This window comes from Canis lupus, chromosome 36 (assembly GCF_048164855.1).
Source record: "Canis lupus baileyi chromosome 36, mCanLup2.hap1, whole genome shotgun sequence".
Classification (NCBI taxonomy): Eukaryota; Metazoa; Chordata; class Mammalia; order Carnivora; family Canidae; genus Canis; species Canis lupus.
The window spans coordinates 10,286,752-10,307,822 of NC_132873.1; the positions used below are offsets into that span (position 1 = coordinate 10,286,752).

Genomic DNA, 21,071 nt, shown 5'->3' on the forward strand with positions numbered 1-21,071 from the left:
TTTATAATAAGGGTTTTATTGTCTTAAAATTCTCTCATACTTTGAAATTTGTGTTTTTACTTCTCTGCTGCCTGTGAGATGTTGGGCTTAGAAATTAGTATTTATGGGCAGCCCTGATGGCGCAGCGGTTTAGCGCCGCCTGCAGCCTGGGGTGTGATCCTGGAGATCCGGGATCGAGTCCCACGTCGGGCTTCCTGCATGGAGCCTGCTTCTCCCTCTGCCTGTGTCTCTGCCTCTCTCTCTCTCTCTCTCTGTGTGTCTCTATGAATAAATCAGTAAAATCTTTTTTTTTTTTTTAAAAAGAAAGAAATTAGTATTTATTTCTAAGTTTCTACTTTTAGTTTTGATTTTCTAGGTTACTGGCTATTGAGATAAAGGGAATGATCCAGTTAGTTGAAATCAGAAAGCTAGAAGCTTTTGGTAGGAATGTGAGAAGTATCTGCTGCCTCTAAGAGAATGATATAGAGAAGCAATAGCTTTATTAGAAGTGTCATAATCAGTGATAGCCAATTGCTCAGTGAACAGGAAACATCTGGTGCTCACCTTCATCTATTAGCAGCCCTTATGTCTCCATCTGCAGGTCCTCCTTTCTCAGTTTATTCCTTCAGATACTAATGATGCTTTGACTTTCAAATCTGTATTTGGTAATGTTCCTTTACTGAAACTCCAAGTCCAGTCCCTCAGAAAACATTGGCTCCACATCTAAAATACATCCTGAGTGTGCATAATTCTCACCATGTTCACTTCAATAATTTTGGTCTGAGCTACCATCATTTCCCAATTGCCTAAGCCTAAAATACAGCCAAAACTTATATCTGGCCTTCCTGGTTCCATTCCTTTTCCTCTGTTCCCCATAATCTACCAAAGAGGCAGAACTGGATTTTCTAAAACCTAAATCAGATTATATCAATCCATTGCTTCAAACACAAAAGTTTTCTATTGAAAGTAGAATAAAATGAAAATTCCTTTCTAAAGTCTATAAGGTCCTAAAGGCTGTTACCCCTGCTTCCATCTCTGAACCCCTTTTCCTTCACTCTTCTCGTTCACCAAACTTTCAAATGCCTTCTATCTTTCTTCTTTTTGGACATGGCAAATTCATTCCTTTGAGGGTCTTTGTATTTAACTGTTCTTTCTGTTTGGAATACTAGTGCTTCATAACTTTGCATGAACGGCTCCTTCTTTTCTTAATTCAATTGTTTCCTCTTTGGGAAGGAAAGCTCTTCCCGAGTACCCCAGGTAAATAAGCCCCTTATGGGCATTCTATGAATAATGTCTATTTTGTTGTCTTTGTCATACTTACTGGTATCTGAAATTATCTAATTTATTTATTTGTTTCTTCTCCAAATACATAGTTGTGGAGCACTTGTATTGGTTACTGACATAGCCCTAATCCCCAGAATAGAGTTAGGAACATAGTAGATGACAAATGTGGGCTCAACGGCCAACTAAATCCTATCCTTTGCCTTCCATAAACAGAATTTTCAGTGTGTGTGTGTGTGTGTGTGCGCGCGCATCCGCATCTGTATAGTAAACACAGTATTTTATATTGTGATATCCATTTGAAAGCCTATATTGAGGCCTATGGTCATCTGGGGAAAGAATAGTAAAACAAACCTTGTCTTCTGGCTTTTGGCTTCGTGATCCTTCCCTTATATAAGATGTTCATTCCTTCCTTGTATTCATTTGTTTATTTACTCCACTTAAAACAAATATTGGGTACCTGTCTGCCCTGGAATATAGCAGTCCCGGTGGGTGCAGTTGTTCTTTCATTTTGATGTAAGATCCAGTGGAAGTGGTTAAGAGTACTGACTTTCAAGTTACATAGACTTGGGTTTGACTCCTGGCTGTTTCTTACTTTAAAGTTAAGCCTTAGGAATTGCTGATATCTGATTGTTTTTCAACTTATGTGACTTTGGGAATATTCCTTGGATTTTCTACATTCACTTCCCTCAGCCACAAATAATAGGTTTTAAGGTTTTACCTTAAGAGGTTAAACCTTTCATAAGGTTTTAAGAAATAAAAGCAATAACGTACATAAAGCATTTAGCTCATTTTCTGGCACAATTACCTGTTATTATTTGTAGATTGTAAATATTTGCATATGGTTTTTATACTTATTAGACATGGTTCCTAAGATATTACTTGAAATATAAAGAATATCAGCTAAGTCACAAGTTATTTCTTACATTCTTTTTCTGACTTGTTATAATATTTATTATTTATTTATTTAGAGAGAAAGAGAGTGCGAGCACACATGAGTGGAGAGAAGGACAAGGGAGAAGGAGAGAGTGGATCTTAAGCAGACTCCATGCTAAGCCCAGAGCCTCACATGGGCTTGATTTCATGACCCCAGTATCATGACCTGAGCTGAAATCAAGAGTTGGGTGCTTAATCCATTGAGCCACCCAGACACCCCTTGATTGTTATAACATTTAGAATATTCTGCATTAAACAAACAAAAAGTTTGGGATGCCTGGGTGGCTCAGTGGTTGAGCATCTGCCTTTGGCTCAGGGCATGATCCCCAGGGTCCTGGGATCAAGTCCTGCATCAGGCTTTCCACAGGGAGCCTGCTTCTCCCTCTGCCTATGTTTCTGCCTCTCTCTCTGTGTCTCTCATGAATAAATTTAAATCTTTAAAAAAAAAAAAAGTTTGACATTTATAAATTTCACTGTTTCACAAATCCATTGTGGTGTTTCATAAATTTATTTTATAATGGTAACAATATTTAGCTTTTCTATTTGATTTTATATTATACTTAATAGTATTTTAATTATTATAGTTGATTCTCATGGTGACTTAATAGTCTCTGAGTACTTAGGAGAGGGATGCTTTATAAAAACAATCAAGTCTCATTTCTTTAGTTCCTAGGATGCTTTGGAAATACATTTTTTTGTTAATTGGAAAAATCATGTCAATTTAAAAAAATTTTTTAAAATATTTTATTTATTTATTCACGACAGAGAGAGAGAGAGAGAGAGGCAGAGACACAGGCAGAGGGAGAAGCAGGCTCCATGAAAGGAGCCCGACGTGGGACTCAATCCTGGGTCTCCAGGATCACGCCCTGGGCCGAAGGCGGTGCTAAACCGCTAAGCCACCCAGGCTGCCCATGTCATAATTTTTTAGAAAATAAAATTGATATATCTAACCAAAAGTTCTGATGACAGATTAGAATCTAAAGAGAAAATGGAAACAAGCATATTACTGAGTCCAAATTACCTTTATTTGGGTTGGATTAACTGTCTTCATTCCGAGGCTGTATGTGTGTAATATAGATCAATAAGGTGTTCAGAATGGGATTAACTATCTGGAAGGAAGTGGTGTTATCTAAACCCTACAGCTGGAAAATATGAGAATTAGAAATTTAATTGATTAATAATGGATCACATCATTATCCAATGATTAAAGACTGCTGGGTGGAACCTACATTGTAGGGTTTTCTTTTTAGAAATATCTTAATTGTAATGGTGTTCCACTTGGTATTTAGTAAAAATGCAATTCACTGAGAACACATTTAAGGTTTAGAAAGAGACCTAACCTCTGTAGCTTAGTGGTTTAGAGCCTCTGATGCAGAGTTGGGGAGAGGTTTAAAATTAGGATATAAAATCAGAGTAGCACGACTTTAGTTAATGTACTATTTGCCCTTGACCTCTTCTCCACAACTTGCTAGTTATGATAGATATTTGACAAGTGTAACTGCCTTATGCCCATTTTATTTACAGTTTTCATAGCTAATGAATAATAAGAAAAAAGTCCACCAGGACCTGATTGTTTACTTCTCTAATAGCAATTTACGGATGGTACATACTGTGGCTGTTACAAACTATGTCCTATAATAGCATTTGATGTAAGTAGCTGCTCACCATTCTGTATTGTGGTTGGAGCTGGAGAAATAGAAAATTGGTCATTTCCCGGCAGATAGCAGTAAGTTTCAATTCAGTCAGAATGCCGTATGTACTGTGATAGGTTTATAATTATTACCCAAAGATTGATGGTTTTTTGGTGAGTGTAAATTTGTGCAGCCGTAATCCATTAAGAAATCAATAATCATTCCATTCTGATGTGTAGTTCCTACTCACTGTTATAAATGTTACCCAGAGCTGAAACCAATCCTTTTTTTTTTCTTTAAATTGTAGTTGACACTATTGGAAATGAGGGTATTATTATGACATTTTCTTTTTCAATCGGATTCCTTTTTCTTTGCTTGTGTTCTCTTGCCCCATACGCCATCCTAATGAAAGGGTATATATTTTCTTAACATTTAAAAAACTTAGACCTCCTTACAGTTTCTGTCTTCATCTTTTACTTAGTTGTTTAATGGCAAATTATTTATATGTTTAAAGTACATTAGTGTTTCTTTCTGTAATATGAAGGTCGTTAATTACCAAATCTACATGATTAGGAAGGTGGTAGGTTCTTCCTTTTAAAATAAATTTTAATCTGAAAGCTATAATCTCATAAAAAACAAATTTAACATTTATTATTGACATCTGTTAAGTACTTTGCTAGATGCTATTGGGAGAAGCAAGGATCGGGACAGCATTGCTCTCAGAAGCGCATATATTTTAGAGAAAGAGAGACTCAAGTCAGCACAAGTAACATAAGGATGTGAAGAAAGAAGAAAAGTAGTGGAGGAAATGTCAGCTCTGAAACCATCCATTACGTAAGTTCCGAACTGGAACTTTGGTGTTAGGGTATGATAGTGCTGGGGATGATAGGGTGTGGGTAGTGAACTTCATCCCACAGGGGATGTGGCCGTGTTACAAAATTTGCCATGATCTGGGGCTGAAGAGTAGTCTACATAAAGATTCTAAAGAAAAGTGATATAGGAATAGAGTATAAAATTAAAACAGTGGAGAAAAGTATAAAATGAAAAGTAAAGGCCCCACTGCCTAGGTAATCCCAGTCCTCATTTTTTGTGTTACCAGTTTCTGAATTGTCTTTCCATAATTTTTTTGTATATTTATTCTAGCATAGTCAGGATAGTGGTAGTTCAACTGGAATATACAGTATCATGTATATGTATTTTTTTTTTTTTTAGTACAAGTAGGAGTACACTGTGTCTACTGACTTATGACTTGATTTTTCATTTAGGGATTTCTTTTTTTCTATCAGTATTTTGTTCTTGAGTGCATGTCATTCTGTTATACACTGAGGATACACTGTGATTTATTTAGCTAGTCCTTCACTGATGAACATTTAGTTTGTTTCTAGGTTTTTACTCTTACATACAGTATTACTGTGAATGTCTTTGTCCATCTATTTACCTTTACATACTTCCTTAGGATAATTTGGCTGTAGATTTACTATGTCAAGAAATCTGTGCATGACCATTTTGGTGGGTAAAGTATGGTCAGATTGCCTTTTGCAAAGGTTACTGATTCACACTACAAGTAGCTTGTGAGTTTCTGTTTTGTCATCTTTGACAATATTGATTTTTATCTATTTTAGTTAACCCAATGGGGGAAAATAATATTTAGGGATATTTTATATTTCTTAATTGGTTAAACATTATTTCATAATGCTTGTTGGTGGGGATATCTGTGTCTAATTTTTGTTCTTGGCTCATTTCTCTTTTAGCATCCAGGAGAAATTATAATTAAAAGCTCTATTGAGAACTTTGAGGGGTGCCTGGGTGGCTCAGTTGGTTAAATAAGTGTGCTGCTGAAGTGAGCACTGGCTCAGTTGGTTAACTGTCTGGCTCCTGCTCAGGCTATGATACCAGGGTCCTGGGATCAAGCCCCACATTGGGCTTCCTGCTCAGCTGCTTCTCCTTCTTCCTCTGTGGACCCCCTAGCTTGTGCATGCACGCTCTCTCTTTCAAATAAATAAATAAAATTAAAAAAAAAAAAAACTTAGAGAAGGGAAGAAAAAAGGTTTTATTTGGGGTCCATGTTTTGAGGCAGAATTAATAGAAGAATGCCTATCATTTGATGTTAAGCAAAAACTTAAGGATGTAGAATACTCTATAGCAGAAGATGTAGCTTTTGTTTCACTGGTTGGTTCCTCTTGGCAAATCACATAAGAAATCCATCCAAAGTACTTAGCATAGCACTTCAGTAAAGTTCAGAGGTTAATGAAATGTTGTTATATCATGAAACCTGGCTATCCATGTAGCAGCAATTATTTTAAGAGGAAAGAGTATGTATCTAAAAAGTAGAGGTAGGAAACCATCAACAAAACTAAAAGGTAATCTATGAAATGGGAGAAGATACTTGCAAGTGATGTATCTGATAAAGGGTTAGGATCTGAAATGTATAAAGAACTTATAAAAGCGAATACCCAAAAAGCAAATAATCCAGTTAAAAAATGGGCAGAAGACATGAATAGATATTTTTCCAAAGAAGACATACTAAGATGATGACTAACAGACACATGAAAAGATGCTCATCATCATTCATCTTTAGGGAAATACAAACCAAAACTACAATGAGAATTCACCTCACACCTGTCAGAATGGCTAAAATTAACAACACAGGAAACAACAGATGTTGGCGAGGATGCAGAGAAAGGGGAACCCTCTTACACTGTTGGTGGGAATTCAAACTGGTACAGCCACTCTGGAGAACAGTATGGAGGTTCCTCAAAAAGTTAAAAATAGAATTACCCTATGACCCAGCAATTACACTACTAGGTATTTACTCAAAGGATACAAAAATACTATTTCAAAGGGATATATGCGCCTTGATGTGTATAGCAGCATTATCAACAATAGCCAAACTAAGAAAGACCCCAAATGTCCATCAACTGATGAATGGATAAAGAAGTGGTATATGTATATATACACATATGTATATACATACAGTGGACTATTACTCAGCCATCAAAAATAATGAAATCTTGTCATTTGTAATTATGTGGGTGGAGCTAGAGAGTATTATGCTAATCAAAATAAGACAGTCCGAAAAAGACATACTATATGATTTCACTCATGTGGAATTTAAGAAGCAAAACAAATGAACAAGGAGTGGGGGGAAGAGAGACAAACCAAGAAACAGACTCTTGAGAGAACAAACTGATGGTTACCAGAGGGGAGTTGAGCAAGGGCATGGGTTAAATAGGTGTTGGGGATTAAGAAGAGTACTTGTGATGAGCACCAGATGTCATATGTAAGTGATGAATCACTAAATTTTACACCTGAAACTAATATTGCGCTGTAAAAACTTGGAGAAAAAAAAAAGTAGAAGTAGCAAAGAATACAGAAATAAAAATAAAGTTTTACTTAAAAATTATTTGATTAATTACATTTAAGGTGCTAGGAAAGGTATAAGCTGGTAAGGAGCTACCTATGTAGGACTCAGTTTCTCCTCCTTTCCTATTCCAAGACTGGTGGAGATCTCTGAGCCTTTGAGTTGATGAGCAGTTTGAATTGCCTAGAAACTCATAGGCTGAGTCTAATCTTGAAAAATACTGGAGTCTAGTCCTCTTTTTGTTTTCTTGTACACTTTTCTGGAAACTACTAGGTTTAGACTTGCCCTGTGTTTTGCTTACTGAAATATACTTGAGAGCTGAGAAGATTAATTGCATGACAAATGTTTTTCACGAGCAATTATGCATCCAACTGTGTTTTGTAGTTTTGTAGTTCCTACTCTGTCCCAAGGACTAGATTGTTGTGGCCTGCTGAGGAAAATGCTAGAGGTCACCAGGACCTGGGTTTGTTCTTTAACTCAAAGAGGATATTATGGTAGAACAAACTTGTACCTCTTTCCCTTTCTCCCTTCCCTAGAATGGTGGTGTGAGAACATAGCTGATTCAACCTCTCGCTTTTTTGTGTACAAAATCACATTTAAAAATATCAGGCTTCCAAGTTCTCTTCTGGGGCTATGTGTATGTGTGTGTGTGTGTGGGTGTGTGTGTGTGTACTCATGTCATTCATCTCAACACTGAAAATAGCCCTGATGAATCAAATACTTACTTGGAAGTGACCCCAAAGGTCATTTAGAACAACTTCCTAAAGAAAGCAAGAATATCCTTGACAGTGTGTATGACAGGTGGTCTCTGGGATTTTGTTTGACTGCTTCCAGGGCTAGAGGAAGGAAGCTCACTGCTGCATTGTTGATTGGCTCTAATTCTTAGAAAGTTCTTCCTTACGTTGAGATCTCATCTGCCTCTCCGGAATGTCACTGCTTTTTTACTAAGATACAAACAAAAGATCTAAGGGGAAGTTTAGATGCTTTGTTCTGTAATAGTGCTTATAGGCTAGGTTTTCACGTAGGTTTTTGAGTTTTGCATTGACTCAATATTTAAAAGACTATCATATTATACTTAAAAGACTATCATAATTTCTTCTGAGGAATAATGCCACAGGGGTAATATTTCACATATATGCCCTTCTTTCTATCTTCACCCAAACAGCTACATGTGAACTAAGTATGGTTAAATAACAAACAAACAAAAAACCCAAAAATGGTTGGCTTTATTTTCAGTAACTTACATCTTAATGTTACTTTTAGTTATTTTACCCTTAAATGGCTTTTCAGTCTTTTGACAGTTGAAATTCAATTATAGTTAAGATGTTATTTCGCCAGAAAACTATACGTGTTTTCAAGACAGAAATCCACTGAGTATGTTTCCATTTCAAGTGGAATGCAAAATTTTAGTTATGTGCATAGATGCTTTAGTAGTTACCATGTTAGTCTAAACTTTAATGCTGTGAGATTTTTTTTTTCGCTTTGAGATTTTAAAATGGACTTATAAGTAGAAAGGTATGTGGAGAAATGTTGCAAAATTTATGTAAGGAAAATGGGATCATTTTTCAGGGATTCATTTAACTTAGGATCTGGGATCCCTGGGTGGCGCAGCGGTTTGGCGCCTGCCTTTGGCCCAGGGCGCGATCCTGGAGACCCGGAATCGAATCCCACATCGGGCTCCCGGGGCATGGAGCCTGCTTCTCCCTCTGCCTGTGTCTCTGCGCCTCTCTCTCTCTGTGACTATCATAAATAAATAAAAATTAAAAAAAAAACAAAAAAACATTTAACTTAGGATCTGGAAACTTAGCAACATTTTCCAGCTGAAATTTCTTAGGAAAGATTCGTAGGTGAAAAAAGGTAATATGAAGTCCCCTGATGGGAGTTTTAGGCATCCACATTTGTTCCTCTCAGGACATTAGCAATTATTGAATTGGCTTCTAACTTTGTATTTCTCCCTTGTCTGACTGACAGTTTTACCGTGACTTTATTGGATTTACTATTGTAATTGGTTATGGAATTGTGCCGGGAAGCATATATTTTGATGTGTGCACCTTAACAATCTGAATTGTTAGGATGGTGACTCACTCCAATTTAACAGGAAAATTAGCTGGCTTTGTCTTTGTCTGAACATTTGGGGAGGAGTTGACCCCAGCTTCAGAGATGTACCAATGTTCCAGATCACTTGTGGCAAAACGTACCCATGTGGAGGGTGGGAATTTCTCTTGATTAGACAGGCTAGGTTTTGTCAGACCTGTCTTTGCTTTATTTTGGAGAATTATCTAATTAGGGCATTCACTGGCTGAGAAATGCTTGGATATACATTTAGGGAATGTGTTGGCCCATTTAATCATGTCACTGCAGATTTGATAAGGGTGCTACCGCAAGTTCACATACTACCATTGGGGTGTCATGACAAGGGGCATAATAAAGTTCTTGGGAAAGAATAATCCTAATAACCAAATTATTTTTTAAAAATAGTTACGTCTGGGATCCCTGGGTGGCGCAGTGGTTTAGCGCCTGCCTTCAGCCCAGGGTGTGATCCTGGAGACCCGGGATCGAGTCCCACGTCGGGCTACCTGCATGGAGCCTTCTTCCTCTGCCAGTGTCTCTGCCTCTCTCTGTCTCTCTCTGTCTCTCTGTGTCTCATGAATAAATAAAATAAAATATTAAAAAAATAGTTACGTTAGAGAGCACTTTTTCTCAAACTCGCTTGATCTTAACAATCATCTTGTTTGCCTGTAAAAATAAAGAGCCCCAAACCTCATCACAGGCATACTGAGTCAAAATCCTCAAGAAGGAAGCCTGTGTTCCTGTGATACTGATGATCAGACAAGTTTAGGAAACACTGTTAAATAGTGTAAATGTAGGGAATTGGAAAGGACTGCACTGGGAAAGAAGATAGTGATTGCCCCAAGGAGCCAAGGAATTATAGCTTGTTACCTTCAGACACTAAAATGTTGCTTACTTTCAGTGATACTATAGGGATATAACTGAACTGTATTTTTTGGGTTTGCAGGAGTTAGGAGAAACAGATTGCTCTTTTCAAGAAAAAACTAAAAATGTAAAGATATGTTGTCATTGTATTGTACTAGGCAAAAAGTCCTGGGATGCCTTGGTGGCTCAGCGGTTGAGCATCTGCCTTTCGCTCAGGGCATGATCCCGCGGTCCCGGGATCGAGTCCCACATCGGGCTCCCTGGATGCAGCCTGCTTCTCTCTCTGCCTATGTCTCTGCCTCTCTCTCTGTGTCTCTCATGAATAAATAAATAAAATATTTTTTTTAAAAAGTCTTTATTCTTTTCCTCTACCTGCCTTTGGTTATTTTCCTTTTCCTATGCCTTCCACTTAATTTTGTTTGGGGCATTTATAAAACTATATGCAACGTCTTCATACTGGGTTTGATGAGACGGAGTATTTTCTTTCTTCATTTCTTTCTCAGTTGTATTCCTTCAGCCTGTTTACGAAAAATAGATACACGTTCCTGTTTCAGCCAGGGAGCTTGTGCATCTGTTGACACTTCAGAAATAATCAGTTTAGATTTCAACAGCTGATTAGTGCTCAGTTCTAACCAAACTGAGAAGGAACTCTTAAGAACGGTAACAAATACTATTCTTAGTTATCTCTACAAAAATGTAATAATGATCATTTTAAAGCAATGCTGTGGTTATAAAAGTCCTGTGCTGTAGTTACGTTTTTCTTTATTGCACCTCAGTGAAACTGTCAAGCCATTTAGTGACAGTCTACCAAGAGCAGTTATTACAAAATAATCACAAAAATTTCATTAGTGTCCTTTTACTTATCTACTCTGGTGGTTAGAAAAAGTATTAGTGAAATTCCAGAAACATCCTATATAATCTGCTAAACAGTTTCATGGGTGTTCCAACTTCCACATTGAATTACTACTGAATGTAAGAAATGTAGCTAATGGTATCAGTGTGGCACCCAAGTACTGATTTGTCTAAGATAGGAAGCCATATCCCCATGAGTTGGAGCCAAAAGGAAAGAAGAGATGCATGTTTTAAATGCACTTGTGCAAACACTTACCTGGTTGACCTTATATTTCTTCAGTAGTCTGGAGAAATAGACTAGAAATAGAATCAGAGGACATAATATAATTGATTAAAATAATAGAATGGGTAGAAATAAAATCAAAAGGCATAAAACTGATTTATAGAATAGATCCTATAGGGATCCTATGCATATTCATCTATTAATATTTATTGAATACTTAATTTATGAAAATATTCCATATAGGACAGAGAAGAAAAATGCATTCTTCCTTTAAAGAGAATGAAATTTAGTAGAGAGACATTATTAAATAAATAAAAGGTTAAATATCAGTTGAATATTTCAGGCATGAGTTTGAGATAGGGAAACATAACAGTTTGCCAATTATATCCATATAATTAAGGCAGAGGATACATTGATTTCTTAGGAAGAATTGGAGGTTGTCTATTTTCTAGTTATATTCATAGAATTATCATCATCTTTCTGTAGTCTTGTCACCTATTTGTATAATACAGATCTGTTTGTCATTTCCTCTTTCTAAAAACCATCATGACTGCTCCTACCTTTGTGCAGCTACAAAGAGCTAATAAACTCTCTTTAGTATTTTATACTGCTTCCTTCATTAAACAACACAATCTTTTTTATCTTCATCTCCTGAAATTCCCGTTCACATACCCCGTGCTTCAACCACAGACACTTCCATGTCTTGAACATAGCCAAGTTCTTTTGTATTGCCTTTTCTTTGCATAAACCCTTCTGTTTTCCTTGAATTTCTGTCTCCTTTATTCCACCAGGCAAACTCCCAGTCCTTAAAGAGCAAATGTTACTGCCTCTTTAACACTTCAGCTACTTCCCCATATTCCTGTAGCACAGAGTGTGTATGTATCTCCATGACAGCACTTACCACATTCTGTTGTTACTGTTTTCCATCTCTCCCATTTCAGACTGAGCTCTTCCAGGGCAGAGACTGTGCCTTATTTACTTGTGTACCTCTCATAATGCCACTGTACGTGGCACTCTTACCCAGTGTTTTTGAAACAAATGACCAAGAGAGAGCGAATGGGCTTTCATGAAGTGGATGGGAATGAGGACTGCTTTTGAGAAAGGCAGATGGTGGCAGCTCCATTAGCTGAAGGGAAAAAAGATCAAACAATAAAGGCTAATTTTCATCTGCCCATATGTGAACAGGTTGCAGTAAGGATCCTTACAGGATGGTCACCTCTGAACCCAGAGCTCTAGAGATGGTCTTGCCCTCAGCACTCAAGGCTATTCAGGTCTTGCTTCCTGCTTATTCAATTGTCCTTTGGAGCTATCCAAGATGGGTCCATCTATAGCTGGGCTGCATGGTAGGCTGGAGTATTAATAAGCAAAATTCAGATGGACTTCCTTGTATGTGTCATCTGTAGCATGTACACTCTTTCTTCTTTGTCCTTCTCATATTTCTTCTCTCCCACACTTGCATCTATCCTGTTTGTGCTGGCTCATGATTTTAGATTTCTATTAAAACTTCCTCTGGCTAAAGCTAGGGAAATTTGTTTCAGCTCACTTATTTGCCCTTTGTCAAGCTGACCTATTTCATTAAAAAAAAATGAGGTTGTGGTGGGATGAGTACTGAGAAGGCAGGAAGGGGCATGCCACTGGTGCCCCAGCAAAGGTTATGTAGATAAGGCTAGCTGTAGTGAAGTACCTGAATTGTCTTTGGGCCCCTTTTGCTATTCTTTCTTCTACGTTAGCACTCCCCTTTAGAAACCCACTTCCCTTGTGGTACTTTCTTGCTTCTTCACTGTCCCAGTCTGTCCTGCCTTCCTTTCAGGGTTGCATGTTTCTGATCTGTGTCTCCACAACCCCTTTCCATCCAAATCAAAACTTATCTATGGCACTAGGAATCCTTTCCTCAGCTTTCTATCCTGTCCTAGAACAATTCAAATAAACTCATTCAAGCTGAGATTTTATGAAGTGACTTTGTTTAATGGATTATTATTGTTTTATAGTAACATGTATGCTTTACTAGAGCTTTTTCTAGAAACTTGTTCTCAAGTTGTGATAAATTTCTAGGAAGGGGAATTTCGTATCAGGTCACGCTGGATTGTATGGAAGAGAAGTTTGGGGCTATGAAAATTATTCTTTTCTTTTCTGCCAAATTGATATCATCAATGTAACTGTTTTTCCAGCTCAAAGACCGTACGAGACCTGAGGTGAGACTTTTTTCCATGAGTACTAAGTATCAGCAGCAAAGACTAATTTTGTGGTTGAAAAGTGTTAGAGTATATTAGGATCTAAAAGTGACTCCTTGGCCATTCTTTGACCCTTTGTCAATTAATTTTGGAGAAGGGAGGAAGTCTCAGGTGATTGTATCTATAAAGCCATATTAGAGCTTGAGCTAATAAGATTTGAAACTACCTTTTTCAGTTTGTTGAAGTTATGTATACGTTTGTTTTGATATAAGAAATTTCTGGTTATAGTTTCATAAATACAGAACACATTTACAAATGTCTTTATACTGCATAAATATGCACTTGATACTCTCAGAGATCTCCACCTAGCCCCTGTTTATGGGCTCAGTCATATATAGTGTGGAAAAGTTGTACTCATATTTAATACTTTCCACAGTTGTCCAAACTCTGATACAGAAAAGCATTGTAGCTGTTTTGATAAAGCCCCCATAAAACCACAGCTTTAAATATCTATAAAGATGAAAATGCACAGGTATAAAAATATATTTTGCAAAAATATACCAAACCTTTCTATTTAGGTATACAATGTATTTGTCCTAGGAAGGAGGGAAACTCTGATCATCTGGAAGACACAGAACAAGAAATGTTTAATATAACAGGGATTGCCTTTTAAGTCCACTTTTCTTTTTTGTTAAGAATGCAGTTTTGTTCTGTATCCTGATTATGGTGGCTGTTACATGAATCTCTGCATGTTGTAGAACTGGATGCTAAAAGGAAAAAAAAAGCTCAATTTTTTATAAGATAATTAAAAAAAATAAAATTATGGAATAAAAGGATGCATTCTTTTTCATATGAAACCATGGTAAAATAAATCATGGTTAAATTTCCAGAATAATCAATGAAAAAGCTTGGTTAATGTAGCATTATCTGATTGACAGTTTTAATAGTATTATGCAGATTAATCATTTATGAGAAAATACATTTCAAATCACAAATCAGAACTTGAGGAATGCATTTTCCCGTATATTGTCAGGAATGGGTAACAGAGTCATGGTGATCACAGTTCTGGTGGTAGTGGTGATAAATACAGTTTAGAGGTTGTCATGCTAAAGGGGTTCAGATTGAGAATTGGAAAAGGGCTGACTGAGAATAATCGTTAGAGACCCTGGCAACTTGGCCATGGGCAGTCAGTAATCAGTTACTTGATGTACCAAACATTTTGCCCATAGTAGATGCTCAATAACTACTGACTGGAAGCTGGGGCCTAGGTTCTGCCTCGGATCAGATACTGGCTCTACTTGCCAGCTTTGTGACCTTGGATAAGTTATTTAACCTCTGCGCTTCATGTCCCTTGTCCTTAAAGGTTGGGAAGCACACCTCTGTCATAGAGCTATTGGGAGAATCAAATGAGATGAGGCATGAAGCTGTAGGAGAGTTTGGTGCACATAGTAAGTGATCCTGTGAATGTGAAATGCTGTTATTAAAGAACTATTGGATGAATGGAAGTAGCTCCTGTCACTTTCTGTGTTAGGGAGGCAGTGTTGAATAGTGATGACTTGTTTAATGTTGGTTTGTTTATTGGGGTCAGGAGCTTTTGTGAAATTAATTTCTTAAATAGTACAGCACAGAACACTCTGATGTCTAAACTTCTGCTTGTTCCTTTCCCTTTCTAGATACCTTTGTTTTTGAGCTTAATTCCTACTGAATTTTACCTTAAATGCCATTGAGTAAAAATTACGGAGTATTCCAGTTGTATGAAGGATTTATAATATGGGTTAATTTTCCTGCCTTGTGATTAGTGGTTGTGAAAAGGATGATTTTAATAAAGTATAATTTAATGGTATACATGCTTCATTGTAAATTTTTTTAAATAGAATGAATGCAGGTTAATTAAGGGGAAAAAGAAAATAAGCATAAGTAAAAATGGGGAAAAGCACTCAATCTTACAATCAGAACCAATTACTATGCTAACTAATAATAGCAGAAATTCTTATGTAGCATTTACTATATATCCAGCATAATTTTAAGTGCTTTGCATCTAATTTATTTAGCAACTCAAAGTATATCTATCCAGGTCATTTTCTATGCCCCTATAAACATAGAAATGGCTGGGATCATATAGAAATGGTTTATGATATGATTATTTTTACTTAGCAGTATACATTCTAAACATTGTCTCATGTTACTGAGCACATATATTCATTATGATTTTTAACAGCCACAGAATATGTCATTCTGTATTAATGAGCCTACTGTGCTTCTGTAACTGAGGGAGAGTTTACCACTTCACTTGTTTTTCCTACAAATAGTGTTATTAACCAGAAAGCCAATAAAGTATCATCTATTATTCTTTCATATTAAAAGAGATTCAGGCAGTGCTTTGTTATGGCTAAGAATTTTACCTTATTTGTACTTCCTCTACAAAATATCCAGTGTTACACAGCTACTTTTTTACCGTCATTCACTCAAATGCTGATTCTGAGATAGTTATTTCTTTTCTAAATTGTCTTAAAGTAAAATTATGTTTGCTACATAAGTAATTAGATTTTCTTGGTTTACTGACATTTGGCCTATAGCATTTCTATTATCTTTTTGTTTTGGTGGGAAAAACTTGGTCTAATGCCAATTATGACTATTCCATGAGAGTTAATGGGACATATTTGTTGAGATCCACATGGTTTGAGTCATGCAGTGCCTTCACCTATCCCTTTAATGTATTTTTAAGGCAGGAGATGAGAGTGATGGATTGGTTTCAGGGTGTGAACACCAGTCTCTGATTGTAATTCGGGAGATATGTGGATCTGAAGTTGATGGGCAGGCTGCCTGCTTAGCCAGGCGAGCTTCCATTATCTCAAGAACCTGTACCGATTAGTCTGCTATCATATTGAGAGACCTCACTATGAAAACAGACATTTTCCCAGAGTGGCACAGAAACAAAAGGAAATATTCCATTTGAGATTTAATTCTTCCATTGTTTCAAGCCTATAGAATTTCACCTAACTAATAGGATAGCATGTTTATTCAGGAGGGGACTAGAAGTCTTATTTTTCTCTCTAGTCACTATTGCCCCCTCCTCTCTCACATCAGGATCCGTTCATATTTAAGGCAAAAAAATGTATAATTTTATTTTCGTAGGCCAGTGCTTTGCATAAACTAAAAGTTCAGTATGTTTATTGAATATCGAGTGAGTGAAATTTAGATTAAGACCTACATAGCAACATGAAATGTGATATAATGTGTGAGATTATACACGTTATTACCCAGCTTTTCCACAGCTACTTTGCCCCAGCATTACCTAATTTAGCTGTGATTTTGTCTCCTTAGAACCTGGTTGAAATTCCTCTTTTGCAGCTTTTAAGAGTTAATGTGCATTTGCTTTAATTCTAGAAGGCTTTCCCTGTATAGGTTTATGCTTTTGTTTCTTAAGAGGTTTTTGCCTTAAACAAGGTCATATTAGATTAGATCCTGTGGAAAATCGGATCTTCATGCATTTGGGGGGTATTTCTTTGACGGATCTCTTACCCTGATTTTCACATTATTTTTCATATACTTTATTTTGTGAATGCATTTAGTTCATATGTTGTACATCACACATTCAATTAATATGATCACTAACAATTATGTTTCTCTAGTCCATCCAGTAGTAAATCAGTGGGTGAAACATGAAAGGCAAAAAAATAATAATAATAATAGCAAAAAACAACAAAAGCTTGTCTTTCTTAATGTTTTATTTAACCAAAATACTCAGATTTTTCTGTATGATTTACATTTAGGATCTATCAAAATAAAACTGTCAGTGGAAAAGAATAAAAAAACCTTTGTCTTTACAATACACACAGGTTTACAAATATGAACACTGAAAATATATTCAAAATTTTCAGCCAGCTGTTACTTGAACTTAAGCTTTGGAGTGGGTATCAATATTGAAGGAATTCAGGAAGTCATTTAAGGGCAGAGAACAAGGCTCAAGCAGATGTATTAGGCAGGACTGATTGCTATAGGTATCTCAGGAGAAGGGTGGTGTCGCAATTTCAGTGGGAGATGGGTGTCCTGCCAGCCTGCTAGCTACTTGCCATCCCTGTCATAAGTATAAAAACATTCATTTACCTTTATTTCTGTCAAACTCATGTAGTTTGCCCCTCCTTGATGAATAGATGCCAAATGTAAGATTACAATCCTAGTCAGATTTAGGAACATGTTAAAACTTTACAAAACCTTCTTTATGTCTCCACAATTAGAAAAAAAATGTGCCAAATGTCAATCGGTACAATTGGAAAAAGAGAGGACAAGGGAGAGGGAGAAGGAAAAGGAAGGAAGGAGGAAATAGAGAAAACAAAATTTCTTACTTCAAAAGTAAATTATCTTGTGGAGTGTCTGACTGGCTCAGTGGGTAGAGCATGCAACTCTTGATCTCTGGCTTATGAGTTTGAGCCCCACATTGGGTGTAAAAATAAAATCTTAAAAAGGTAAATTAACTTTTAAATATGACTCTTTGGTTTTTGGAGAAACAGCCACTTGCATAATTAGGGGATTTTTTGAGATTGTACTTAATGTAGCATTTTTACCAGAGGTAGTCTAAATATTAATATTTGATATATATAGAAGATCGATTATAGCACTTTGACAGAACGGTGAAATTATGTCTAATAAATATTTATTATTTATCGGTTCCAAAATACTTTTTGGAGCGGCCATGGAATACTGAGAGTTAAGGAGGGAATAAAGGGATTCTTTCCTGCAGGCTGGATTTAAAATGTTTGTATACCTAAGTACCATAAAGATTAGAGTACTCTGCCTACCACTTCAAACTGAGTTATAGTTGTACCATCATATGTCCAATATGTACTGTCATATTGTCCCTTGCTACAGCTATGCTAAGAACCAGCATGGATGTGCATTCATCTTGGTGAGTCATTTTTGTTCTTGTGGGAATGATCACTGGATACCTGTGCCCTTTTATGTAGAATTTGCCACATGTATCTCCATTTCATTTTGATCCCTGAAGAATTAGCATATAAATCTGGGGAGGGCAAGCTCTCTCTACTCCCTAGGAGAATATTTGTTCATACCACCTCTCTTAGTGCCACCAACTTCTATAGGAGTTATGAGTAAGAGACATTGAACTCACGTATTCCAGGAACTTAGTTACTGAATTCCTTTTGATACTTGTAGTTAGGTTGAAGGTACCGTTAACCTCTTTCACTATTCAATCAGAAGCAGTAAGGAGTAGGGGATAGGCAATAAGTCAGAGGTTTTCATAAGTATCTTTTTTTTTTTTTAAGATTTTATTTATTCTTCATGAGAGACACAGAGAGAGAGAGAGAGAGAGAGAGAGAGGCAGAGACACTGCAGAGGGAGGCTCCCTGCATGAGTCTGATGTCGGACTCGATCCTGGGTCTCCAGGATCATGCCCTGGGCCAAAAGCGGCGCTAAACCGCTGAGCCACTGGGGCTGCCCTTTCATAAGTATCTTAAGAAGCATAGCTTAAGAGTGTTTCTTTACCTAGTTTACAGATTTGAAAATCTGGAGCATAAGACTGTATCCATCAGAGATATTTATATATTTCTGTGAAGTAGTTAAAAGGTATGTAATTAAGAATTGTAATGTCTGGTGACTTCTTTATAATGTACTGGTAAATTATAATTTTTGTTGGCATGCATATTCTTTTTGTATAGCCCCTAAAAAGACTTATGTGCATCTATATATATAGAGAGAGAATAAATGGAGACCATAATGCTTTTTTAATTCAGCAAATATTCTTTAGTTATTTATAAGGTCTCAGAAGAGAAGGCGTGGTCCAGATTAGACATTATGATCACATTATAATGCTCATAATTATTTGTAGTAGTTGATAGGAAGTCTATGTTTTTACTGATTTTTCCTCAGTTTCTATATTTTATGAGTTTATTTTCCTCAGATGCTGTTTTTCTTTTGGCAGCTGTAAGCTCAAGGAAATATTTTATCAAACCATTCAACTTTATTATTGAAAAATGCATTTACAAGTATTAACTAATTTAATATGATCTCTATGAGGCATGTACTATTGCCCTTGTCTTATAGATAGACATAAAAGTACAATTAAAAGCCATTAAGAGGTAAAACTGTGATTCAAGCCTGGGTTGTCTGTCTCTAGAATCCTTGTTCTAGCAACTAGTAGCTGGTTCTAGTAGCTGCTCTGACACTTTTCCCAAACTATGAATCGCAATGTATTATGGGTTACAAAATCAGTATAATGTGTTGAAACTAGCACTTTAATAAAATGAGATAGAGTAAAAAAATAGAATAGAAGGTAACATTGTGTGTATTAAGTATATGTTATGTGTAGAAAGTGTAAATATTGTTTTATGAAACCATTTTTCATAAACAATATATATTTAGACACACAAAGATATACATATATATTGAGTAATAAAAAATGTATTTCTTACTGTGCATCTAGGTCAAAAAGCATTTGTAAGCCACTGAACTACACTATAGGGCCACTCAGTGTAGAAAACAATAGGCATCCGGTAATTCTTTATTAGGTCGAATTAATGTATTATTAAATTTAAGAAACCGACACAGTGTTGGAATAAAAGGCTTCTACTGAACATACAATTTCCTGTGGGGTAGGACTAAAAATGTTAATCCCAATGTTTCTAACCAATGGAACTGTAGCAGCCCAATATAATCAATTAATTTATGTGTAATCTCCAACCTAAACTCAAGTTCTCCTCCCCAAATCTTTTTGGTTGGTTATTTTTTATTGCTTTAAGATTTGGCCTCTTGTAGTTTACTGTGCTCAAATTATAATCATAGTCCCAAATAAGTGGCAATTCCTAAAAAGTAATTTAATATAGATCCCATTAAAGTAAAAATACATTGCCAACAAGTGGGGTTTATTTCAGCAATGTAAGGATGGTCCAATAGTAAGAAAGTTACTAGAATATATCATATTAGAATAATCATATTATCTTTATAGACACTGAAAAGACATATGATAAAAAGTTAACAACCATTCTCTAGACTCAATACAATAGGATTAAAAGGAGACTTCTTCAATGTGATAAAATATATTTATTTTATCCCTAAGGCTGTTAAGATTGGTGAGAAAAACACATGAGGCATATTACTAGCATCAGAAAAACAAGAACAAATTTGGTCCACTTTCTTCACTGTTATTTAATATCATGATAGAGGAAATTGTTAGCACAGTTAGATAAAAGAAAATAGAGTTTAAAAATTAGAAAGAAAGATATAAAAAAATTACTGTTTACAGATGGTAAGATTTTATACCCATAAATTTCAGAGAATCAGTTGAAAAATGAAGACAAAGAAAATAATGGAGTAATAGGGAAGTTCAAAATTAATATGCAAATTTCATTGAACTGAATATTATTTATATTAAATAATATACAAAAAATATTTTTAAATGGGAAGAAATACTATTTTCTTTGATAAGTAGGCTCAACATCTTTCCTGTCTTTGCTAAACATCAGGATAAGCACTGAATTAGAAAAGATATTTAAATGTGAAAGATGAAAATATAAAAATGGAGAAAATATGCATTTCTTGTGTCCTTAGTGTAAGGAAAGCCTTTTTAATAAACTAATAAAATTCAAAATTTAAGTCTGTTTAAAGATGATTATATTTGAAATTTTACAAATTTAAAACTTTTTTATAGCAACCAAATATCATAAGCACAACCAAAGATAAATGACAAA

At 35.9% G+C, this 21,071-nt stretch overlaps 1 protein-coding gene and 1 long non-coding RNA gene across 15 annotated transcripts in view; one reads left to right on the forward strand and one right to left on the reverse strand.

Moving 5' to 3' along the window:
• Window positions 1–21,071, forward strand: part of IKZF2 (IKAROS family zinc finger 2) — a 146,197-nt gene that overhangs the window by 21,374 nt on the left and 103,752 nt on the right. The window lies entirely within an intron of this gene.
• On the reverse strand, window positions 10,482–12,061 carry LOC140625589 (uncharacterized). The gene is made up of 3 exons (XR_012024936.1): window positions 11,870–12,061; window positions 11,231–11,271; window positions 10,482–10,640 (listed from the first exon to the last, which is right to left on the reverse strand). It is a non-coding gene; the product is annotated as an uncharacterized lncRNA (long non-coding RNA).